Source organism: Typopeltis vanoorti, chromosome 25 (genome assembly GCF_054136105.1).
Source record: "Typopeltis vanoorti isolate ZY-2024b chromosome 25, IOZ_Tvanoo_1.0, whole genome shotgun sequence".
In the NCBI taxonomy this organism is placed as follows: Eukaryota; Metazoa; Arthropoda; class Arachnida; order Uropygi; family Thelyphonidae; genus Typopeltis; species Typopeltis vanoorti.
In genome coordinates this window covers 51,939,084-51,967,040 of record NC_143573.1, presented here as the reverse complement: position 1 = coordinate 51,967,040, position 27,957 = coordinate 51,939,084, and the positions used below count along the sequence as shown (strand labels likewise).

At 35.2% G+C, this 27,957-nt stretch overlaps 1 protein-coding gene across 1 annotated transcript in view; it reads right to left on the bottom strand.

Moving 5' to 3' along the window:
- Window positions 1–13,208: 13,208 nt before the first annotated feature.
- Window positions 13,209–27,957, bottom strand: part of LOC150092745 (ATP-dependent RNA helicase A-like) — a 337,554-nt gene continuing 322,805 nt past the window's right edge. The window contains 1 exon segment of the mRNA XM_090414778.1: window positions 13,209–13,346. The gene's annotated coding sequence lies outside the window, so the exon portion shown is untranslated.

Below are 27,957 nucleotides of genomic sequence, written 5' to 3'. Positions count from 1 at the left end.
ATCTCCAAGGTTTGATTCCTGTTCTCAAACTCTTCATTTTTTCTTCAATAATCTTTGTGTATTTTAGTCTACAGTTCACATCTGAGAGCTGCTCAACTTTTATTCGCTTTAAAACTTTCTTATATGTTATTCTTTTCAATATGAAATTCAATTTTATCCTGCTCAAGACAATGATCACTTCCAATTTCAAATCCTCTGTACACTCTGGTGTCCTGCACCAGGGAGAAAACATGACTATCAACAATAACATAGTCAATGAGACTTTTCTTATTCCTTGCCTCTTCTCTCCTTTTGAATTTGTGCACATTTTTATGTTGGAACATGGTGTTAGTAATAACCAGTCCATGTCCTGAGCAGAAATCCAACATGGATTTGTTTAAGGAAAATTGTTATTCTCAACTGCATTAAATAAATTTAGTACTTATATTTTAATTTAATTACATCCCAATAGTTTTTAATCCTTAAACACACTACTGTATTCATTAGAGGGATTCCAATGTAAGCATGTACACTAATGTTTTTTTGAATGTAATTCCTATTGTTTAATAACTGTCAAGACGAATGTGTGAATTTATAGTCATGAATGCTCCACAAGTCTCTCTATATAAGAAATTTTACGTTTATGCTTTCCATCTTTAAAATTGATGAATTAAAGTATTCAATGTTATCCTACAATTAATTGCATTGAACCATTGATAAAAATGCAATCATAGATCAAACTGTCATGAATTTTGTAGTGCAGGTTGCATAAGCCATGACAGCACACTCAACAGAAATGGCCACTGATATATATATATATATATATATATATATATATATATACACACACACACATATATCAGTGGCATTGTGTGCCCATTTAGGTTGAAGCATATGATTGCATTTTTATCGATGTATGAAAGTTTTATGAGTGTACAGCACATCAGTGCTCATCTTAATGGGTCTAATGCAATTAACTGTGGGATAACTTTGCATACTTTAATTTATCAATTAATTGTAACCAAATCTGCACAGAGGTGGCTAACAACGTGTTTGTTTTCAGATATTGTAAATTAGAAAACAATAATGAAGTAGAATGTTATACATACTTGGTTGGTATATTTGAATTATTCAAAGGTGTAAAATTTGGAAGAGGAAGACTAGGTTTGCCTTCTTCAACTACAATACTGCTTCCCCTAGTAAATATAGGCTAAAAAGTTATAAATTTATCGAAAATTATATATTAAAAACACGTTTCTATTATATATAAAACTTGCCAACCATGTCAGTTCAAAACAGATGAAACTCAGAAAACAAAAACAGCAACTCATGACAGATGACAAAATTCAATTGGATTGGTTGTCACAATAATCAATCACAGCCTCTAGGTGCTATTGTCTCAGAGCTCACCCTGCCTCACCTTCTGAGAGATTTAAAACTGCTAGAATGCTAAGAATTTGACCCGCTGTGCCATCTGTACATGTTTTCAAAGGTGTATGTATTTTGAATGCACACCCAAGCTATTAAAGCAAATGTGATGCAATGTTTATGCATCGAAAAAGTGTCCTCTTCATGAAGCATTAGTATAATGTGTTTACTTTTAGGAATCATGTGAAGTCTAGAAACAATTAGGGGAATCTTTAACAGGAATAAATGCAAAAATACATATTGTTGATAATGCTATTCGTTGGATGAGCACCATGCACCTAGAATATTAATTGATATATATATATATATATATATATATATACACATATATATGAAAATCAGTTAAACAAAAGGTTTCAACAAACGTTTTAGTACAGCACACTACTAGAAAGGTCTAAGCATCAATGTTAATCTATATTTATTACTGGCAACTTTCCATTATAGTAAATCTAATCTGTTGGTTATATGAGTTCACAACAGTGAGAGTAGTAATGCAACTTATTAAAATGAACATGCAATAATTCTGTCAACAAGTCAGAAGACTATGAGGAGTTATTGTGCGACCACAGAAGCCAGAGCCGTCAGTAGCAGGTTGCCAAGAAGAGTCAGTTCATGTTGAAGGGGAGAAAGGAATAAGGTGATGTACAGATTCACCAACATGCGAAATCGCATGCTTTTAAATTTTCCAACTGTTGTACAAGCAAAATAGTTACCACTTTTAAAACTAGAATTTTCCTAAAAGAAAAGCTAATTTTCCAATGTATAATAATAAGTACTTATCCCACAAAATGCACTGATTACCTTATTATTGGAATGGATTTGCATTCTTTTGCCATGCACAGAAGTGTTGAGGGATCTCACATCTGTGGTTGCATAGTATGCACGTGTTGGAATAAATGTGAAATACAAAAAAAAAAATTTTACATTTTATTCATATTCACAATGAAAAAAAAACTCTACATCCACATGCTGATACTTATTTTAAGAACATTTTTTTTTATGCAGTGATGATGACACAAGGAAATGAAAGATATAAACATCACATTAATTTAGTGGGACAAATACAATAATACGAAACACTTTCGCAAGCCTATCACAAACATAATGACACAATAATTACTTTTCTATTTTACTCTGATATGATGAACTCTGCTGAAATGATTAATGTTAGTGCTTAAAGTTTATTTCATAAATATGTTTCATATATGACTTTTTAAAATAAAATGATAAAAACTAATAATTTCCTATTTCCTTCAATTAGTCATAGCCACCTCCTCCTCTTCGGTAGCCACTGCCGCCACCACCTCCTCTGTATCCCCTTCCTCCACCACCTCCATATCCACCACCACCACCACCTCCACCATAACTACCTCGGTATCCACCTCCATAACCACCTCTTTCCTGTCCGCGGTAATTCATTTCTGACTGCCCATACCGAGACTGAGAACCTCCTCTATAATTATTCCCATACCCACCTGATGATCCTCTTCCATAAAAATTTCCACCACCTCCCCCTCCTCTATAACCAGAACCTCCTCGTGATCCACTCCGCATACTGCTGCTCAGCCGTGGCATTTTTCTTGGCGGTCTGAAAAACAATTTAAAATTCTTAAATGAAAACTGGTATTTTTAAACTATATCATTATAAACTGTTATTGTACACACATTTATTTTACAGTTGATTCTTACTACAGCAAACTTGTAGGGACCACATAAAAAATTTGTTGTAGTGCACAGTTTGCTATGTGAGGTTCTTTTAGCATAAAACTGTACCTCTACCTATGGGACTACTCATTAGTTTGTTTAGCAGCATTTGCCACAGTGACAGTATAACTAATAATTGTGTTTGTGTCCAAAGTATATACAGAAATGAGTTTCAATGAGTCTCCTGAGTGAAGAATCTGGATAAAACTAAGTAAAAATACACACAAACACTTCAATGTTTCACAAATGCTTAATATATTGTAAACCATCTTTTAGGCTCACTCCTTTACCAAAATGGCAGTTCTTGGCAGTTAATAATGCAGTAAATTTTGGATGTTGATTTAAATAAGAGACAACAACTTAAACCTATGCTCTCCTTTCTTCTCAAAGTGCATAGCTACTTCCTTGAAGTATGGTGTGGTGCATTATCATGTTGACACTCAATTATATCATTTCCATAGAATTCACATTAGGAAGAAAAATTCTTCCTAATGTGAATCCAACCCAAATCAGTAGAGGATGTATATAGAGGAAAGTTATACTACAATAAGTACCATGAATAAGGGTGAAATAATTTTGAGAACACTTCTTTAAAAATTCATAGAAAGTTGTTCATTTTATGTGAAAAACTTAAATATTCTTGTTTCATTCTTCATTCAAATGTAAGGAAACAAAGTTTGCATTTGAAATATCTTCACATCAATTGCTTTAGTACTGCATAATGCATTATGAAAGGGGGTTTATCCAAACCAGTTTCAACCTTTACTGAAATCTATTCAGTGGGAGCTGAAGAGATTTCAATAAGATATCAAAGTGAATTCAAATATTTTTCATATACAAAAAAGATGATTGTAACCATATGAAAAAACAACTGAGTAAATTTTACTTTCCAAGAAATTATAGTCTTCATTAATTCTTTATCCAAATGTAAAAAGTTTGCACCTGAAGTACCTTCATGAACACACTACTTGTATATAAAAACTGAAGACCTCAACATTAATTCATGTATTTTTGGATCTTGCTCATACCGATGAGGGTTGAGATTTTTTGAGTCTTCTTTTCTTGAATATAAAGAAGTGGGATAAAAACTCCCTCAATTATAACAGCATGGTGAACCATTAGTCATTGAGACCAAGATCTATGATGTGCATACCTTGAACTGATGAAAGCCTCAAAGATCTAACAGAGTTGGAGAAGGAGGTTCTTACTTCCTTCCTTGGGTCATTCTGTAATTTCAGAGAGCATATCTTGTTCAGTTAATGAATGCCTTTTGTTAAAAGCTATCAACCTGGTGAACGCAACATTGAGCTCACTGTTACCTCTTCACTAGATGACGAAACGCAGGTGTGTGAGGCCAAGGTATTAAAGCTGTTGTACAAATTGAATAAGAATTCAGCAATAGGGACTGATGGAATATCAGCACGTGTGCTAAAAGAGTGTCCAGCTGAACTGGTCATTCCTTTGACCAGGATATTTAATATGAGTCTCAAAACGGAAGATTCTGCAGGAATGTATGGTAATTCCATTGCACAAGGATGGTGCAAAGACCGATGTATCCAACTATCGACCAATTAGTATCTCAGAGGTGGTGGTGGTGAAGATTTTGGAAAAATTGATTAGGGCCTGCATTCAGAAATGGGTTGACAGTGAATCTCTACTTTGCAATGAACAACATGGGTATACTACAGGAACGTCATGTTTTAGCAACATGCTCACATTCTATAACAATGTTACCATTGAACTAGACAAGGGATACACCATGATAGACTGTTGCATAAATTGGAGAAAATGGGTTTGGGTTATACAATATTAGCATGGATAAGAGGATGGCTGACTGAAAGTTATCAAAAAGTGGTATACGAGGGATCTGAGCCTGCAGGGTTTAAGGTTACAAGTGGTGTAACACAAGGATCAGCATCTGGTCCAATGTTATTCAATCTGTACATTAAAGATATTGGGAAGGATTTGACAGTGACATATAGCTATTTGCCGATGATGCAAAGATAGGCAGGGTAATCAGGAATGCTGATATGCAGTACTTGCAGAATGATTTGAATAGGCTGGAATTGTGGACGTTGGAAAATGGGTGTCAGTAAATGTAAAGTCATTCACTTTGGTGTGATCAGATATCCAATGTCATATTATATTAGTGAGATTATTCTAGAAGAAACTGATCGGGCTAGGGATCTTAGAATGTTAGTAGTTTGGAAGTTGAAGTTCTGGGGCCATGTGGCAAAGATTGCAAATACAACTCAAAAGATAATTGCAATGCTGAAACGAACGTTCACATGTCAAGATAAGGATATTATTTTGCCTCTTTACAAGGCCTTGATAAGACCTCACTTGAACTAGTGTGCACAGGTCTGGTCTCCTGGTTTCCATTGTGATTCTGATATATATTGGAGATAGTACAAAGGAGAGTGTTAAAAATGATATCAGGATTGTGGAATACTGATTATGAAGACAGATTGAGAATTTGTAGACTGCAGACACTAGCAAACAGGAGAAAGAGGGGTGATATGATTGAGCCTTACAAACTTTTGAAAGGGTCATACAGGATTTCAATTTATGGATGGTGGGGAAAGGAACAAGAGGGCATCCTTGGAAGCTGAGAATGAAGGCTGCCAAGAAGGGTGTGAGGGCTAGATTTTTCTCTCAGAGGGTGGTGCGTGATTGGAATGGATTGCCTTTGGATGTTGTGAGTGCAAACAGTGTGAATGAATTCAAGAATAAGTATGATAGCTGGCGTGTATAGTATGTGGCCTCCCTCAATGAGTCTCGGACTTCTGGAGGTCTCGCTTAATAATAATAATAACAACTTGACAAGAGACTGGAAATACCATGAATGTGTAACAAGGCCTTTCAACTTTCAAAGACCAAACATGGAATGGATCTTTTTCGAGCTGCATCATTCCTCCAGTAAGTGAGGCAGTGGTGTCTAATACCAGGTAATGTATCTCTCACCTAAAGACATTCAAAAACTTTCCATGTCAACAGCAGATTTGAGCCTAAAGTTGGTTAACAACTGGTTATCTAACTACTCATAATTTTAACAATGTGAAAACAATATAATTTCAACAAGCACTTTAATCATTATCCAAGAATACTGATATTTTGATATTCAGATGTTGGACACTCATATTTGTATTACAAACATCAATCAACTAATTCAACTAACAAATTTCAAATTAAAGTGCTTTCATATGAATGGTAATATAAATTCTGATGAGCAAGACAGTGAATACTTAACACTTTGAAAAAAAAAAAAAAACATTTAAAGAGCGAAATTATTTAAATCACACAAAATCCTAAATGGCTAAAAAGAAAGTGAAATAAAACTGTTGATTATTTATGACAATAAAACCAACCAACCAATGCAATAACAAATTTTAACCAAATGAAATAGTAGCGGTAACAAATATAAATGAGTCCAAATGCAGGCAGGAGTGTATATATTTCAATATTAAGGTAGAAAAAAAATTCAGTGGAATGATATGGTGAGGAAAAAAAAAAGCATGTCAGAACTTGATTTTTATATAAGACATGGAATAAAATATCATGGGTACCAAGTTTGTATATATTGAAAAAGGTATATGACAAAATACTGAGATTTTAGTGACTAATTAATTGGAACACGAACAGCAGTACACAAGTTAATAATAAATAAGTAAAAAGATGAATTACATGTTATATATATATATATAAAAAAAAATAAAGCAATGTAATATCTACACATAAACTGGAATTCATAATCAAATGTGATAAATTAATCTTCATAAAAAGTGAAAAATTTGTCCAAGGATGACATCTATCTGAGTGTATGTGGATTAGCCACATCAGTAAAAATTGCATTCTTTTCTTGGGTGAACTATTGGCATTCCACAAGAACATAGCAAACGGTAAGATGAGTGTTACATTGTTCACACACAGGTAGCTAGCTCATAAGTCCTCAATTGATAACAATGTGCAAAATGACTATAATCTATGGGATGCCCAGCACAAACATATTCCTCTCTTCTGTTTCTACACTGATCGATTGCCAACACTTAATTTCAGGCTTAATCAAATACAATTTATTTCTTAATCTTAAGTGCTTTCCACAACAATGAATGCCACTGATCGTTAACTCTGCTCTTATTAAGATCAGTATTGTGGGGAGAGGGTAACAAACAATACACAGAAAAAGAATGAGCTGACCTAGCAGCTGCAGTTTCATTTCCCTTGACCAATGTTGGCTGGGAATCCAGCACAACCAAACATCAAAATTAAGGATCATTTTGTATAGCAGTTGTAGAAGCTCACAAAGCAATGGATTTGAATTGTACACAAGAAGGAGATGGCCTATAAAGAACACAATGAGTCTGTACAAATCATAAATTTTTGGTAGTGGATTTCTTTTTATGGGTAAAACAGCAAGCTGAATGGTATGCAGCTCAGCTGTATAATTACTGCATGGAAGAGATGAGGGAGAGTGACTTAGACTGGATATCTGGTCAGGAAATAGCAGCACAACTAATAGAGAATGCAGATGTTGAATCATCAATATAGACAGTTAAGAAATCAGAGTGTTCTGCTCTCTGCACATTAAATGAATGATAGAGTATGAGATTTCCTTAGTTGTACAGTGAGAGCCTGCAAAAAGAGTGCAAACCTGTCAGGGAGGAATGCTGTTATGTTCAGTGCAGATAATACTGTCCACAATCATGACGATAGCATGTATAATCTCTTTAACATGCAAATTGTCGTTTGATTTTGCTGCTTGATGTGAAGTCTATAAATTGTTCTTCTTCTTCAACTGAGAAACCTTCAATCTGAAATGAGTTTCTAACCCATTCGTGCATTGCCGTTATGTTGTCGTCAGTTATAAAATAGTTTCTAAAATTCGTCAACATTGTTAAATGATTTTCAATAGTTGCAAATAAAACTTTGTATTGCTCTTCTGCCTTGTAGATTTTGATAAATTCATCCACATTTGCAAACATTTCTAATTTTTGTTACTTTACCTTTTTGTTCTATAATCCCAGTTTTTTTTTTACAAAAAAGCATTAATTTCGTCACTCATCTCTAAGATATGTGTATTTTTTTATTTGGAGTTGCTAGTTTAATATATTTAGTTTCTTGAATATGTCCACCAAGTAGCTCAATTTCATCACAAATGAGTGGTCTCTAAACTTCTGTTTCTTCGTGATTTTCCTCTTCCGAGAAGACTGTTATTTCGTCTCTTAATTTGTAAACACGTAAACATTTTCCCTGTGATAAGCATCTTGTCTTGCAGTAAAATAGTAATGCTGAATGTTCCGCTGGAGCCAAAGTTGAAAACAGTCTTGAATTTAAGGGTCTCATTTTTATATAATTCACCACGGTAATAACTGTTGTTAACACAATGTTTAGACCAGGACTCATTTCCTTTACAGCAAGAGCTTCTCTATGAAGCATGAAATGTGTTCAAATACACCGTGGGGATTTTTCCTGGACAAGGGCTTATAAACTTTTAAACCTTCCAGACATAACTCGAGCACCATCAGTGCAAATTCCAACACAATTTTTCCATTGTATGTTTGCCTTGCATATAAAATCGTCCAATATTTTGAACAATTCAGATGCTGTGGCTCTTTTTTCTGTTATTTCACAAAACAATAACTTTTCAACTCCTGATTATCCATCGCAAAGTCGAACAAAAGCAATTTAATGATAATCCTTGTTGCTATCTGTTGCCTTGTCAAGCTGAATTGAAAATAATTGGTCACAAAGCTTCGACAAAAGTTTTCGAAGCTTTGTGACCAATTGTGACCAATACGTGAAGATGATATACATCTTCACGTATATCACCAATTTGCCAAGCAATAGTATCATTTGATAGAGGTATGCACTGTAGGTGTTTAGTAAAACTTTCTCCAAGCATAGTTTCCACAATATCAATCGCAGCTGGCAGAATTAGGTCTTCTCCAATAGTGTGAGGCTTTTTGCACCCAGATATTTTATATGCAACTTTGTAAGAAGCTAGTAAAGCTTTTTCATTTATAGACAAAGCTTTTTTAATGCTAGACAACAAAAACCTCTTGAGGTTTGTTAACATACTCCTTATGAAGTGTTTCCAAATGTCTTTTAAGTTTATTCAGTTTCATGCTATCAGCTGCCAAAATTTTCGAACAAATAACACACAGTGGTCTTTCTTCGTCATTTACTTCTGTCTTTGCAAAACCGAAATCTAAATATTCTGTTGCATACTTTCTTGATTTCACTTTCAGAGTGATATTCTATGAACCTGAATTTGTTGACATTGACACTCCACAGCCGACAGATGCCTGCTTACATCCAATTAAAAATTTTTATCCATTTTTCTACACTAGAAAATATTGTTTTTATACCAGTATCACAGTTGTTACAAATAGGAGTAAAATAACACCGACTTCTCACTGTTGGTCGCTGTTGCAGTGTTACTGCCGTCTTGCCATTTCAAGCCTTATTTAGACTTGCAGAAACATTTCTAGAACATGTGAGACTTCCTGTGATGAAATTGCAAATGTTTCTGAAAAGTCGACACGATTCAACAGTCTGTGCAGTGATGCCAGATATATACAATTTCCAAAAGATTTGATGACATATTTAAATTTGTATGAATATTTAAAAATATTTTAATTCCTAGTTTTTTTGCTTGCTACTTTTATGGGTTTTGTCAGTGTCTCAACACAAGAATTGCAGGGGGGGACCACAAAAACGAATATTAAAAAATGGAGCACAAATGAAAGGCTGAAAAACATTTAATTAATAATAAATTTTAATTAGTTCCTAGTTTTTTTTTTTTGTTACTTTTATGGGTTTTGTCAGTGTCTCAACACAAGAATTGTAGGGGGGGGGGGTTTGGAGGGCACCACAAACATGAATATTAAAAAATTGAGCACAAATGAAAGGCTGAGAAAAACTGGTATAAGGCAAGGTTGCCTTAGACTGATTTTAAGTGATATTAAAACTGGTATCAAAATCAGACATCACAATTTAAATTAAAATAAGGGGGAAACATGAAAAGAGGCAGAAAAACAGAACACTTAAAGCATTTCTGCTATTTAGGTGGGGGGGGGGGGTAACAGAACCCAACAAGGCTAGTATGGTTAGGAGCAAGTTAAATAAAAAATATATGGAATGCGAAAAGGCAACCAAACCACCAAACTATAATTATATTTTGGTTTCAAATATTCCCATATTTGAATGGATAGATGGTTAATGTACCTACTCTCCAACTAACAGGCTGTAGTTTCAAATGCTGCAATGGGTATGGATGTTCACAATTATCTCTAAATGGGCGATGAATTTCATTACCTGGTATGAGACCACCACCACCACCATCACCTGGTGGCCTGGCCTGAAAACTTCCGTGTTTGGCCTCTAGAGCAAGGTTTCTTAACTATATAAAAATACATTAAAAAAACAACAAAAAATAAATTAATAATGGAAAATTCTTTGTTAAATAATGGAAAAATTCCCCTAATTTACTAATGTATTATAGGTTTACCTTTTGTAGGTGGGAGACAAAACAGCATATTCAACTGAGATGGGTTAGAAATAGATGGCATGTGAAGCTATTTCAATTTTCTCTTCTGTTTAAGTGAAGAGAATGTGAGATTAAAGTTAGCAAAATTCTCATAGAAACAAAGTAAAAAAAGAAAGAAATGATCCTAATCAATTCTCATGTTAAACTTTTCTTTTCTATGAAAAGAACAATGACTTAATATTTTTCATTTCTTTTCTTAGAAAGATATATACAGGGTGATCGAAATTAAAGTATCCCTGTTTAAGGTCTTCTGGAGCTGCCACCCAGAAGACCTGTGATCCAAATGCTGCAAAACTTTGCAGGAATACATTGTGTGTCATACAGAAGCAATATCTGAGGAGGAAAAATTAACCATCAGGGGCATTATAAAAACTAAAAGCACAGAATTTGCATATCATGCAACTTGGCAGGTGTCAGGATGGTTTAAAAAGATGCATGGAATTTTCCCCTTCATTCTGGGTTGTCAATACTGTCCACAGTGATGGCACTAACCGTCCTCCAATATGCCTTGCTCATAAAACAGTACTACCTCAACAATTGCAATGCTGTTACTGCATTCTGTGAATTTCATCATCTGAACAAATGTCAACGAGGTCAACTACCTCCATGTGCTCTGCAACAAATAATTAGTTATTTTGAAGAAATGGGATTCTTGGGAGTTACACCTGGTAGAGTTTGCAAACCAATTAGTTCACAACAAGTGAATGAAGTTGCTACTCCCAGTATGGAGCAGGACATGAATAACAGCATTGGTTCCTGCAGGAACCAATGCTGTATCATGACATGAATATGCCTTACACAACTGTCTGGAAAATTCTACAGAAGATTCTGCATTTCTACCCATTCAAGATAACCCTGACACAGGAGTTTGCACCTGCAGGAATTTGAAGGTCAACTGTTATTCGTTTTAACATTCCTTGCTCAAGTGCAGTTGGATGCTGTGTGGCTGTGGATGATTTTTTTGGGAGATGAGGCTCACTTTCACCTGAACGGAGCGGTGAAGATCCAGAATTGCTGCATATGGGCTATGCAAAACCCATATGCACTCCAAACAAATTCCTCTGCATTTGCCCAAAGTTACTGTCTGGTGCAGATTTACAACTTCCTTTATTATTGGCCCATTCTTCTTTGAGGACATTCACCAGTCTGGTCCTATGACCTGTTCAATTACCATTGAGAGGTATCGTAATATGAAACAATTTTGTTATGCTACAGCCCTATGCAGGGATTCAGTCATTTTCATGCTAGACGGGGCCCCTCCACACATCGGTCGATCCATGCAGGAGGTTCATCGAGAACATTTCACATATAAGCCAGCTTAATCAGTCGTGCATTTCCACTGCATGACTGCCTCGTTCACCTAATCTGACCCCTTGTGACTTCTGGCTCTGGGATATCTCAAAGAAAGGGTTTATCAGGATCATCACGATGACTTGCTAGCACTGAGAGGCAGCATAACGCAGTATGTGCACATCAGTCCCAACCAGCTGCATTCTGCTGCTGAACACACTGTGCACAGGATGCAGTTTGTGGCATACTGGGAAGTGCAGCACATTGAACAGTACAGCCATGAATGCATATTCATGGGTGATCAAATTAAGGTGATATAGGGTGATCAAAAAAAATATCGTGTTCAAGGTCTTGTGGAGTGCCAGCCAGTAATCCAAATGCTGCATAACTTTGTAGGAATACATTGTGCATAATGCACAATGTATTCCCACAAAGTTATGCAGCATTTGGATTACTGGCTGGCACTCCACAAGACCTTGAATGGGATATTTTTTCTGATTACCCTATATCACCCTAATTTGATCACCCATACACACATACACACACACAAAGCGCTTCTCTGGAAACCAAGTTCAATGAATGCTAATATTCCACCCTGAAACTCTTATTTTCTTCTGCTTCAGTATGCCATGAGCAAAAATGTGAAATGTACAAAACCAAATATTTCATATGATATAAACTGTAGCTTAAAAACAGTTACTTTAAATAGTATCTTTTAAATTAATTAATTTATTTTTAACTATTTTATTCAATTAAACGATTCAGAATCCATTTTAGATTGTAAAAATATCATCTTGATTAAAGGAGATGAACTACATATTAATGACATTTAAAACTAAAACAGTAACTAAGGAGCAAATTCTGAAAGAATTTATTAAGTTGATGCTATTTTATTGTATATAAAAACTAGTGTTATGACAGGGAATGTCACCCAGTAATAGGCAAATAACTGTAATAACTTGCCTGTTATTGGGTGCCATTCCCTGTCATAAAGCTAGTTTTTACATATATCTTAGAATCAAATATCTCAATTTTTTTCATTTAAGAAAAAAAAGTACTAAAATCAATGTTTATTATGGACATTAGCATAAAAATCCCTCAAATTCAAAAAAATTTTCAATCTGCTACAACAGAAGAAAGAATATAGCAATATAATATAACAAAATATAATGATTAAACCAATAGTTACTCATTATCAGTGCTATCCATTTCCATGCCATATTTTCCTGCATCAACAGCACACAATTTCCGAATTATTGAAATAATCTGTGAGATATCTTGTGATGGTTCAGCAATGGATTCCGGATCAGCTGCCACCTGCATTACTGCTGCTTCAATAGCTGGATGTAAAGCAACAATCATTGATGCTATCCTTGGAGACATTTTAAAGTTGACCCTTGTAAAGAAATGTAAACCAATCAGTGTGCGCACACAAGTTTTCATAAATTAAGGAACAAAGAGAAAAATCGGGATGGCTTGGAGGGGAGGGAGGGGAAGCTGAAAGTCAGTTGCATTATGTAAAGTGATGCTGAGTGGCACTGTTAGTGGTATATACAATTGAGTCATGGCATAAAAGTGGGCAGTTTGGAGTGGTTTTCCCATTTCATGTCTGGGGTGAAAAGAAAACATTTTATGATAGCAAAATTCTTGGATATGGCTGCAAGACATTTAACCGATGAACTCAGGTGGTGGCCATCATAAGACTAGAGGCCAGCCTCTTTTCCTGAAGTGTTACATGGTGATCAGCATTCATTTTACACAAATTATGGACTCTACAACCATGTTATAAATAACTATTTTAATTTCCCGACATTTCAATCTTCATATTAAGGTCATCATCTGGAGTATACACATATATATATAGAGAGAGCAGTTAAAATTACATTTTACATAGTATGCTGATGAGACAATGATTTGATCAATGGTTATTCTACTGGCCTCATCTCTAGTGAAAATAAAATTACAATAAATAAATGAAATAAAATAAATTAACTACATCAAAGTTATATTCTATTTAAGACAACATCAGAAGCATTTTTTCATACAGATAGTTTAGTTACAGTGAAAATGATGTCCTAATTTAACACGACAATTGTTGCATTAGATTTAGGATCCTGGATTATCTATGGTTCTATTTAAAATTAACTGTTAGGGAGAAAGGTTAAGTGGGTAGAATATGTGCCTTCCATATGCTTGGGATTTTTGGACTATCATTGTTAAGAATCTCACAGGCCTCCTTAAATTTACATTCATACGTGATGTGTGATGTAAACAACAGCTTTTCCAGTCAATTCTATGTAAAGTGTTCAGGGCATGATCAGAAAGACCAGATTGACCATAGTTATTATATTTAATGTGTCATTTATGTTCCTTTTTTCTGATAGGAATTGTGCACCCTGTTTCCCCTATTATAGGGCAAATTACAGGTACAATGAATACGGCATACTCTGGGGTGGGCCAGTGGATCCTTGGATGATTTGAGTAAGTTCTTTAATTTTGCAGGAGGTTTAAAGGTGGCTTTAAGCTTGTATCTTTGCAGTATTCTGTTTATTTTGTCTGATATCCCTTTAATGTATGGAATGGCTATAGTTTTATTGTAGTTTTGTTTATTTTTGTTTTTAAGTGAGGTCTTATACAGAATTTTGTTGACAGTATTTTGGCTGTAACCATTTTTTAGGAAGTTACTGTTGATAACTTTTAATTCATCTTTAAGTGCTTGTTTATTGGTGAAAATCTTCAAAGCCCTGTTTTTAAGTGTATTAATGACACCTAGTTTTTGTGTTGGGTGCTGGTAGGAGTTTTTCTGTATATATTAACCGGTTATGTGTCGATTTACTGTCGGTTTCCAGTAAACAGTGAAGGAAAGACTGCCAGGAGGAAGACGTGTGAAAGTTATCTAGAAACAGAAGTGTGTTCTGCTTTTCAATCTCAATTGTGAATTGTATGTGTTCATATTGTTTGTTTAGGTGGCTGAGGAAAGTGTCTAGCAGCCATGGGGCCAAATATCGAAAACGTCATCAACATATCTAAGACAGACTTTGGGTTTTAAAAGAGAGGAATCTAGAACACGTTGCTCAAAATGTTCCATGTAAAAGTTAGCAATGGGGCGGTGGTGGCGGGGGGGGGGGGGAGATAATGGTGAGCCCATGGCTGTGCCTTCTTTTTGTAGGTAGAAAGTGTTTTGCCCAGACAAAATAGCCAGAATGTAGTACATGTGTAAAGACCGCTGTGATATCGGGAGGGAATTTATCCTGTAATAGAAGGATTGTCATTGATTGCGACATTCGTGAAGAGGGCAGAGATGTCAAAACTGACTAATCATCTTTTTCCAGTATTGGGGCTGCCTATACCTTTGATTATTGGCCGGAGTGGTGTGTTTTGTTTGTGAATCTTTAGTAGACCATAAATTCTGAGAGAATGAGTGTAGTGCGAAATTAAATTTTTAATGGTATCTTCAGGCCATGTGATGACTGATTTAAGTAGCTTCTCCGTTTTCTTTTTTATTCGATTGGTAGGGTCATAGTTAACTAGTTGATATGTGCTGTTGTCCAAGACTATTAGATTCATTTTTTCCAAATAAGTACTCTTTCTTTTAAGGTTACATGGTGATCAGCATTCATATTTACGAATTTAGGGACACAAAATGTAACCTACCATACATAGAGGAGACAAGGAAAACCATCCCAATTAGGAAGGACAAATACAAACGACACATTAAATACCTCCATTTTGGAAAAACCAGCCTTTCTGATCATGCACTCCAAACATAAGTCTCTTGGTACCTTTCCAAACAGAACTGATTGGAAAGGTACCAAGTTCCTACACTGCACCAAAACCTGGTTTGAGAGGATATTTAAGGAAGCATGTGAAATGCTCAAATATAATCCAAATCTCAACAAAAATGATGGTCTAACCATTCCAAGAATGTGGAGGACCCATTTGCAACCATTATAGCAACCAGAACAAGCCAAAGGTAAAAATCTCAATACAAGCAGACTTGGTGAAGTGCCCCCCCCCCCCCCCCCCCCACATTCAATAGCAACTTGAATGGTACAAGTCCAGAACAATCTTAGTACAGGAGGACTTTAGCAGAGTTTACTGTAGTTTTTTTTTTTTTTTTTTTTTTTTTTTTTTTTTTTTTTTTTTATCACTAGAGGTCAAGCTAAGAAAAATATTAATTAACATCACAGATTTAATTTACCTTTATAGAGTGCAAGAGCATGTAGCTTGGTTTCCTATACACATGTATCTTTCTGATGATGACCTCAACACAGGGGTCAAAACGTCAAGTGTTATTTTATTAATAATAAGTAAAATAATCATTTCACCACGTGTTTTGTGTCCCTAAATTTGCAAATATGAATTCCAAATAAGTAGTTCGATTTAGAATAACTGTGCCACTGCCTTTATCGGCTCTAGTAATTTCAATGTCCGGATTTAATTTTAGTATAATTTAAATTTAAAATGTTAGAGGTTTCCAAACGTACTTTATCTGCTATGGTGGTAGGGATAAATCTTAAGCTTCTTTCTATGCGGTAAATAAAATTGAGTTCGTTAATCATTCTGGGTACCACAGCAAAGTTTAAACCTTTGCCGAGTACCACGAGCTCATCATTGTTCAGGATGTGGTTCGATTGGTTGACCCTTGCTTCTGGTTGGGTGTCATTATCACTGGCTTGTGGTTGGCTGCTATTGTTCACTGCGGAGGAATTCAAATATGTACGTTGCTTTTTTTGAATGTTGTTGATCTTTAAGTCGAAAAAATTTGGATATGATTCGCTGAGTTGTCTGTAATCCTCTTAAGGATATCCCAAATATCTGGGTTCAAACAACTTAAAATTAAAATAATTATTTATAACACGATTGTAGAGTCCATAATTTGTGTAAAATGACTAGAGGCCAGCCAAAGCCAGGTGGTTACATGTGAGTCATTCCAAGGTTCACAGAGTGTGGAACCAATTCCAACAGTCATAAACTGTATCCAGAGATATACAGTGAAGGAAGATCATGGGCTACAATAGTGGTGGGTAACTGATATCTACAGTTATCTGCTCACCAAAACAGAAGTGCTACCCCAAATTAGCTACGATCTGACCTTGTGCCAGCTACAGGAACATTAGTACCTGCCTCCACTTTGCATAGAAGGCTTCATGAAGGTGATCTGTATGCTAAGCAACCAGTAGTCTGCATGCCCCTATTCCTGAACCACAGGAGAAAACATTTAAAATGGACCAGGCATCCACATCAATTGGACTCAAGAACAACATGGGTTGGTATTGTTTTCAGACAAGTCCCAATTTACTAAAAAAAAAAAAAAAAAAAGCAATCCCAGGTATGCTCTGATCTGGAGAAAATCAGAGACATATTATCCTGCTAATACCCATGATACTTTGGTGAAAATAGTGATGGTTTTGAGAGGCATCTCATTCTGTGGACACACCAATCTATATGTTTTTTTTTTAAGTTGAAAATTTTTGGATATTTATATAAATATGAATGTTTATATAAAGAAAGTGCTTAAGCCCTACTACACAGACCAAATTTAAACCACAACAATGTTCTTACTATTCCTAAAGTATGGGAAATTGTGTAAAATAATCTTTTTATTTTTATATATATATATATATATATATATTTTATTCTATTTTTTTTTTTCAGTTATATTTAATTTACTCCTATAACACGTTACTGCACGCATATTGGGATTCCATTATAATCATGCGCCCTAACTGCATGTTATTCCTAGTATTGTTTAAACTACTGTACTGATAATGTCCCAAGATACTTGGGATGAAAATTTATGAATTAAACAGTTATTACGTGTTTTTTAATTGATGAATTCACCACAGGTTTCATTATATAAAAATAGTGATCAATCTGTATGTGCCTCCTAGCAGAACCATGAATTATATAGACAAAGCCCTTGACCCTGATGTTCATTCATATGTGGGTGTGATAGGGGAGACATTTATATCCTAGGAGACAATAATGCTCATCCTCATCAAACAAAACACATGGACCAATATCTTCAAGAAGAGACTACTGCACATATGGATTGACCAGCCAGGTCTTCTGACATTAATAGTAATGAGAATGTCTGATGCTCTAGGTCAGCGATTCCCAAACTGTGGGCCGCAACCCAATTGGGGGCATGAAATAATGAAAACAAATTTAAAATGCTTTAAGACTAAGTAGATTTTTTTTTTATCTTACTCAAAACTCCTCCCCAAAACAATGGTTATTAACAACTGAGTTCCTGGACACCATTATAAACAATATGAAACATTGTGAGCATTATATTGCTGTGAGGGGTGAAAATATTTCTTACTGAGCACTTTGAGAATCTCATTTTGACCTCTTGTTTTTGATTGTTCTTCCTGTACGTATTTATTACTGATTAAACTATTTATTTACAATTTTTGTGAGTGTTTCTTTCACATCTCATATTGCTTTTCACTGAATTGCATAAAAATTCATCATATAATTGAGTTAATATGACTTTTCTCTTTGTTCCTTAATTTATGTATATTAATGCATACATTCACTGCACTTTTATATCATTAGAAAATAAGCATATAAATAAGGCACTGAATGACATCAGATATCAAACTAAACAAAAAATTCCTTTCACCAATGTCCTGATATAGACTTCCTCAGCAAGAGGGAAAAAGCTACAACATGAAAGGAATAGTTAATATTGGGTTTTTACATATAGCATACTCTTGATTATCCAATTGCAATGATTTTCTAATCATTATCTTGGAAACCTGAAACTGATTAACAATATCAATTAAATAGAATTAACATTTAATTTATTGTGGGATAAAACAAGGATACTTAACAGCATACCCACCATTTTATTGTAATGGATTACTGACATACTCTACACCAGCACTTCCCAAACTGCAGGCCGCGGCCCCCTGGGGGCCATACGTTTTGTTGAGGGGGGCCGTGAAATAATGAAAACAAATTGAAAATGTTTTAAGACTAAGTAGATTTTTTTTTATCTTAAAAGAAACGTATTTAATTTTTATTATTTATTATTTTTTTAATGGAAAAAAAAAGCAGACCAAATTGTATTCTTATTGGTTAAACCAAAATAAAAAATGATGGTACAACATGCTGAAATTTCATGCTGGCTGGGGCACCATCTGGTTAAACAAGGCCCCCAATATTTTCGCCAGGGGGAACCAGGGCGAACAGCGAAAAGTCAGCTACTGGAACAAATCTGAAAACAAACCCCAACTCAACATCACCAGAGTTAATTATTATTATTATTTCCCAAGACCTCAACGGAGTCAAAGACTTATCTGGGAGGTCCTTTTATCACACATACATCTCATCATACCATGTCTTAAACACACTCAAACTTCTTGCAGACACCACACTCTCAGGCAAGGCATTCCAATCATTCACAACTCTGCACAAAAAAAAAAAAAAAAACCTGCCTCTCACTCCCTCACACCCTCTTTATACAGTTTCCAGAGATGACCTCAGGTTCTCCCCTGATCTCCCACTATTCTCTGTAGAACTTCTCCACCATTGATCTTATAACAACCCCTTACCAACTTGTAGGTCTCTATCATATCTCCCCTCTTCCTTCTCTCCACCAGACTCTGCAAATTACATCTTCTCAATCTTTCCTCATACTCAACATTCCAGAAGTCAGAAACTACCTTAGTCAGTCGCCTTTGGACCCTTTCCAACATCTCTTCATCCTTCTGAAAACCAGGTGACCAAATCTGGGCACAATAGTCCATATGTGGCCTAATCAAAGCCTTATACAATGGAACAAGAATCTCCCTACTTCTACATGTCAGTGTCCTCCACATCATTCCCAGAAGTCTTTGTGTTGTCTTCACAATTTTGGCAATGTGTCCCCTAAATTTTAGATCCTTATCCCCAATCACCCCCAGATTTCTTATTTCCTCTACCTCAAACAATATATTCTCACCAAGCATACCATCTTTGTTTTCCAAATTATAAAACCTTACATTTTGCAACATTGAACTCGCATCCCCATTTGCTTGCCCAATCACTCAATTTATTCAAGTCTTCTTGCAAGGCCACAACATCTTCACTACTCTTTATGGTTCGTCCCAACCTTGCATCATCTGCAAACAACTGAATATCTCCATCCAAATCTTCGCCAATATCATTAATATACAAGTTAAATAGTAATGGCCCTAAAACAGACCCCTGAGCCACTCCACTAGTGACTTTATTTTTCTGGATATCACACCCCCATACACAACTTGATACCTATCAGATAGCCAGTCTCCAATCCAATGCACTAATCTAATATCCAACCCCATCTGCTCTAGTTCAACATAAGAAGCCTGAATGGCAAAGAAATGGAGCTAGCTGAGGAATTAGATAAGTACCAGATCGACATAATAGGGGTGACTGAAACAAAAAAGACAAAAACTGGTGAGATCTTTCTGAGCAATAAATACAAAATGTTATATTCAGGCAATGACAATCAAGGAAAAGAAGTAGTAGCCATATTATTCAACACCAAATACAATGCTAATCTTGTTGAATGGCAGGCAGTCTCAAGTAGAGTAATGTGGGCAAATATCAGAATGAGCAACTGGACAATGAGACTTATTTGTGTCTATGGTCCCACAGAAGGTTCTATTAAGGTAGAAGTAGAGGAATTTTTTCAGACTTTAGAGAAAGCAACTGACACAATGAAAAAGGAAAAGTTGGTCCTTGTTGGGGATCTAAATAGCAGAGTAGGAAATGATTGTCAGACATACAGAAATATTTTGGAAAAATTTGGAGAAAGAGCAAAGCTAATAATAATGGCAAATATCTGTTGAATTTCTGCTTAGCACATGGACTGGTTATTACTAACACCATGTTCCAACATAAAAATGTGCACAAATTCAAATGGAGAGAGAGGCAAGGAATAAGAAAAGTCTCATTGACTATGTTATTGTTGATAGTGATGTTTTCTCCATGGTGCAGGACATCAGAGTGTACAGAGGATTTGAAATTGGAAGTGATCACTATTTAGTCTTGAGCAGGATAAAATTGAATTTCATATTGAAAAGAATAACATGTAAGAAAGTTTTAAAGCGAATAAAAGTTGAGCAGCTCTCAGATGTGAACTGTAGACTAAAATACACAAAGATTATTGAAGAAAAAATGAAAGAGTTTGAGAACAGGAATCAAACCTTGGAGATTCAGTGACAAGCCTTGAAGAAAGCCCTGATTGATTCAGCTAGAGAGAGAGAGAGAGAGAGAGAGAGAGAGAGAGAGAGAGGCATGTGGTGAAGTTGTCTGCAAGGATAGAAAAATTAGAACTCCATGGTGGACACCGGAAGTTAAAGAGGTAGCGAAGGAAAAGAAGAAAGCATATCAAAAGTTCCTGGCAAATAAGTCAGCTTGTGCTTTTAGAGAATACAGAGATAAATGCAAGAATGCTAAACACTGTGTAAAACTAGCTAAACAAAAGTCATGGGAGGACTTTGGCAAGAATATAGAAAATAAATATCAAGAAGTGACAAAATATTCTGGAGGTTGTTGAAGAAACTTAGAAATGGAGGAAAGAGTGCTGTAAAAGGAGTAAGAGATGATAAAGGTGACATGAAAACAGAAGAAAAAGATATCCTTGAAGTATGGAGTAATTACTTTGAAAAACTGCTAAATGAAACAAGCAGTGATGACAGCACAGTGGTAAAAAACACTCAACAGGCATGCAGTCAGGAATACATAACCATACCTGAAGTAGAAAAAGTCATCAAAGGCTTAAAATGTTGAAAGCCAGCAAGAGTAGGTGATATTCAACCAGAAATGCTGAAGTATGGTGGTATAAAAGACTTACAGTAGCTGCACTGCATAGTTCAGAGAGCCTGGACAGAGGGACAAATTCCTGATGACTGGAATAGAGCTCTCATAGTACCCATATATAAAAAGGGAAATAAAACTGAATATTTTATTTCCCTTTTTATATCAAATTATATCGGAATGAGAATTACAGAGGTATTTCCCTTCTGAGTGTTCCTGGCAAGATTATGCAAGTATACTTGAGAAACGATTGAGAAGAATTGTGGAAGAAACGTTTGGTGAAGAACAAGCTAGATTCATGCCAAAAAGAGGCTGTCAGGATCAGATCTTCACTTTACGACAAATAGTCGAGAAAGCATGGGAATATAACAAAGATCTGTATTTAAGTTTTGTCGATTTGGAGAAGGCATATGACAAGGTGCCAAGAGAGAAGCAATTAATATGCTACAGTTATATGGTGTTAATGGGGCATTATATCAAGCAATACTTAGTTGTTATTTGAGTGGTAAGTCAGCAGTTAGAATTGAAGGAAGTACAAGAAGATGGTTTAATGTTAAATCCGGTGTGGGACAAGGATGTACATTATCCCCTCTGTTATTCATTGTCTATATGGATCACATTATGAAGGAAAGTGGTATTAAACATGATATCAAAATTGGAGATGTTAATGTCAGCTCTTTGCTTTATGCGGATGATGTTATACTTCTAAATAAATCTGCTACAAGTCTGCAAGATTTCCTGACTAAATTGAATAACTGTTGTAATAGATATGGTATGAAGGTCAGCATTAAAAAGACAAAGATGATGAAAATAGGTAGAATTGTTGAAAATGTCAACTGTGTTATGAATGGAGAACCTGTGGAATAAGTGAAACATTTCAGCTACTTAGGTATGATTATTAGTGAAGATGGTAAATTAAATATAGAAATAGACAACAAAATCAGCAAAGCTGGTATGGTATGAAATCAGTTGAATCAATTCATATGGAATAAGAGAGAAATTAGCTGTATATAAGACAGTGTTCAAACCAGTTTTAATTTATGGATCTGAGAGCTGGGTTCAGAAGTAAAACACTTGACCAAAGACTAGAGACCGCAGATATGAGAGTCCTGAGAAAGATTATAGGCGTGAACAGATGGCATCAATGGCAATATCATATTAAAAACGAGGATATTAGGAAAGAACTTGACATTGTCAGCATCCAGGAATGCGTTAGCAGAGCTAATCTCAGGTGGTATGGCCACTTAAACAGAATGGGCGAAGAAAGATTAGCAAAAAAGTGTTCTCTGCCAGGTTTGCAGCAAAACGACCTAGAGGAATACTGAGATATAGGTGGATTGATATGGTACAAAGTGCCGTAGACGATAGAAATATAAGATCTGATAATTTTGGAGTCTTGACAAGTAACAGACTGATTTGGAGAAAAACTGTAGATAGGAAGTTAGTGATGATGTTATTTTTTTCATGTAGTACTATCATATCCTGTACACTCCTTGAGGGTACATGGCAGGAATTTAAGGATGATGATGAAAAATCACATATTGGTGTTGGTTGACAAATTTTGCTTCTTGCGTATTTCGGTGCTTAATGAATATTACTAATTATATGCTTATTCATATAAGTTTCATTTCAAAGCAGAAATCTAAGAATTGCAGTTTCAAATATTTCACCTGATATCGACTTTTTGTGTAGCAGTATTGAAACACATCCATCACATTAAATTGTTATTAAACTTCTTTTTTATGTTTTTAATTCTTTCTTAATTACTAATCATTTTATGTTTCATGTGCTTGTACTGCCAATGTACAATAACAATATATCTAACTATATAAAAATATGAGATAATGTGCCATGTCAAATGTGTATGTAAGATGCTAAAAATGTAATATTTGCATTTGATTTTTGCAATATTTGCTGTGTATGTTTTGTACTGAATATAAACACAATAAATATTATAATAATATATGTCTATATTATGATTTTTTTTCGAGGGGGGGGGGAATATTTTAATTTTTTCTAAAAGGGGGCCTGACATCGATAAGTTTGGGAAGCACTGCTCTATACAACTCATTAGATGCTTAATGGAATGATATAGCACTGAAAAAAAAAAAAGGCTGATCTTTGTGACAGGAAGATCAGCCACCATCTGTATGGTAGAACATAAAATAACATTTGTCACGACTATGGTCAATGGGGTCTTGTAGACTATGTTTTGGATATAGTCCATAGAATCAATTGGAAAAAGATTACCATGGCTCTATCACAGCAAATTTAGAAGAGAAAGACTGTCTTTAGAATCTGCAGCTGCTCTCAAAATTCAGCTTAACTGGAATACGTATGGTTGCATAAAACTTCCCAAAATATGGGAAACACTAAAACTTGGAGATCCCAGTTTACATCCTAGGTTGCCAACAGGTGCCCACAGAGGATATCAATCTAGTTAGGACTCTAGCCTTTCATCCATGTAATTCACTTAGTTTTGTGACTTTGTGTGTGTCAAGTCTCATAATATTGTGCTCCCTGAAGATGTCACCGTGACAGAAGAAATATTGGAAGAATTGTATGCTATATTTAATCCTTTCTCAGTGCTGTGTTAAGTCGGAGGACTTAACATTGTTATCACTTTCTTGAGAAAAATAATTCATCAGAAATTAAGAAGCACTGCATCGAATTCATAATTTAGTTTTTATATATCTTATTTATTAGTATTGCGAAATCTCATTGTATTATTATTATATAGTTGCTTAGTCTGAATTGATATGTGAACAACTACCCATTGGCTGAGTAAGAAATAATAACCTAAATGTGAAACGGCCAACTTCTTAGACACGTGGTGAATGTACTAGTATATCTGTTATGTAGCATGGTGCTTCCCCCCACCCCCACCATAATGCTACGAGAGTTACGAAAGGATTCCGCGAGTGGTGCTAGGTGCCGCGTGACGTAGTGAAAGCATGATGTACACAACAATGACGAAAGAGAGAAACGGCGTGGTGTTTAAAAGGGGATGTAATGCTACGAGCAAGGCTTTTAGACGTTTTCCTGCTGTATTCCTGTGCCACGGAAGTCCGGCTGTTATGGAGCCTCCACGTGGGTTTCCTTTGTTCGTGGAAGTTACGACCGAATGACCAAGAGAACTTACCAGTCAGAAACAAAAGCCCAGCATCCTGATAGTAGAAAACTACAGAATAATTCCAGTTGAAGTATAGAGGGAAATCGTATAGAAAATCCCGAGGAAGTGTGAAGAAAAGCGATCATATAAGGTAGTTGTTCTGACGAAAGAATTGAAGTGGCCAAAGTAGAATATCCAGGAAATTGGTAAGGTGAAACTTTTGTTCATGACTGCAACAAAAGTAAATAACGTGTGTGCTAAGAGGCATTTCTTTGAACTGTTGCTGATAAATTTAGAAGGAAATTTAATAGTGTCTCATAAATGTAACTTGACAGAGAGTGAATTACGAATGTTCTTATTTAAATCTGAGTTATATGTAGAATTTGAATAGGATTGTTAAAGAGAATCATGAATGGAATTTGATAAGTATTAAGAGTAAAATATAAGTGATCAGAGTAGAGAATTGAGACTAGGTGATTAAATGTTAGTAATTTTGTTTCAAAGATAGAAATTCATGAATAGGGATAATTACTGTATGTAAGAGTGTTAAGGCTGTATATATAATTTAGTTGAATGATTATCTAAGTGCTTCTCCATGTAATATATGAATTCTAACCGTAATTAAAATGTTTTGTTTTAATGTGAATGCTGTCTTGCCTGTAATAGATCCTACTGCACTTGCTCGCAAAATATAACGAACCACAAAAGTGCGGGAAACTGTATAATATAAGGTCATGACTGCAAATTGTAAATTTATAGCTGAGAAGAGTGAATGCTGACTGTGTTCTATCTTCTTGGTCCTACATAGTGGTGCAGCGTATACAAATAAATTTTCTCTGTTGAAGAGGGAGATAGAACCAGTGCTGAGACAAAGAAATTGGCATCCACCATTTGCATTTCTTTGTCTCACAAAACAACAGCTTCACTCTTATCAGGGATTTGACCAGTAGTGTTATTGATAAGAAGGGATTAACCTGGAAATAATAAGTGTGGGACAGAAGTTAGAGTTATAATATATATGTAGTTGTGATAGAGATAAGAAAGGGCACATTAAGAATAGGGAACGACACAACAGCTGTTTCACTCCATTAAGCATCTATCATGAGTTCTTGCCACCACTTAAGATCTTAACAGATGGTTACATGCAATCTATGAGCTAGCCTGATTGGGTTAGTGTATCCTCTCTCCAGCCAAGAGGCTGAAGAACTGCTGCCAAGGGCATGGATGTTTGTGATTGTCCTACTAACCAATTACCATATGTACTGCTGTGACCTGTGCCCTGGAGCAGTACGACACTTGATGTCTTTGAACCATAAAAAATCAAATTAAAAAAAAAAAAAAAAAAAAACATACAATCTATGATTCTCATATCTGCGGTCTCTAGTCTTTGGTCAAGTGTTTTACTTCTGACCCAGCTCTCAGATCCTCCCTCTTTATATATGTATTAAAAAACTTATTATGGTAACTCAAGATAGTGATACTGTCATGAGTAATCAAATGAACTACTCAAGATAAACAATTTTCTAGACCATACTTTCACAAGTGTGATGAAATCCTAATATGCAAAAGTATGAATATATGATGGCTTTACATATTTGGTTTTATTAAGAGAGTAACATAGTCAATGAATTTGAAAGAATGGGACAATTGATTTTAATTATAAAAGAATAAAAAGAGAAGGATATTTCAAACTGGAAATATCTCGGAATCAGTATGTAACTGGGAAAAGTGAGATGAGCAGTAGAAGATATAATTGAATTATGGATACTATTTACTATAGTAAATAGTATCTATAACCCCACTTAAACCCAAGTAGTAAGCTAAATTCCAATGCCACTACAGAAAGAAATATTTGTAGAAAATGAAAGAAAGGCAGAAACTCAATGTCTATATGAAAGAGATGGAAGGGCAAGATCTGTTAATTGACAGAAGTGGAATTCATAACAGTTATTAACTGAGAAGTTTCTACATAGCACAGATGTTGAATACAAACAGTTTTCTCCATTACTTTAGAAAGAATTACATGGTGGTACATTTGTTATCCTTTTCTAGGAATGAGAAGATTTAATATGGACTAATTTCCAATGTACAAGATACCAATGATAGAGAATAAAAGAAAACAGAGAACAGATGTCTACTTTGAGGCACATTCCTGCAGTGTGCCTCAAAGTAGACATCTGGAATAGAAAACATGAGTGGCTGCAGAAGAACTATCGAAATGCAAAAGGGGGGAGGGGTGAAAGCATCATCATCATCATCATCAAATTCCTGCCATGTACCCTCAAGGGGTGTACAGGATATGACAGTACTACATGAAAAAATTACATCATTACTAACTTCCTATCTACAATTTTCCTCCAAATCAGTCTGTTACTTGTCAAAACTCCAACATTATCAGATCTTATATTTCTATCGTCTAAGGCACTTTGTACCGTATCAATCCACCTATACCTTGGTCTTCCTCTGGGTCGTTTTCCTGCCAACCTGGCAGAGAACACTTGTTTTGCTAATCTTTCCTCTCCCATTCTATTTAAGTGACCATACCATCTGAGATTAGCTCTGCTAACGCATTCCTGGATGCTGACAATGTCAAGTTCTTTCCTAATATCCTCATTTTTAATATGATATTGCCATTGATGCCATCTGTTCACGCCTCTAATCTTTCTCAGGACTCTCATATCTGCGGTCTCTAGTCTTTGGTCAAGTGTTTTACTTCTGACCCAGCTCTCAGATCCATAAGTTAAAATTGGTTTGAACACAGTCTTGTATACAGCTAATTTAGTGTTCCGACTAATTTCTTTCTTATTCCATATGAATTTATTCAATTGACTTCCCACGATACCAGCTTTGCTGATTCTGTTGTCTATTTCTATATTTAGTTTACCATCTTCAGTAAAAATTGTGCCTAAGTAGCTGAAATGTTTTACTTGTTCCACAGGTTCACCATTCACAACACAGTTGACATTTTCAATGATTCTGCCTATTTTCATTGTCTTTGTCTTTTTATTGCTGACCTTCATACCATATCTATTACAACAGCTATTCAATTTAGTCAGAGAATCTTGCAGACTTGTAGCGGATTTATTTAGAAGTATAACAT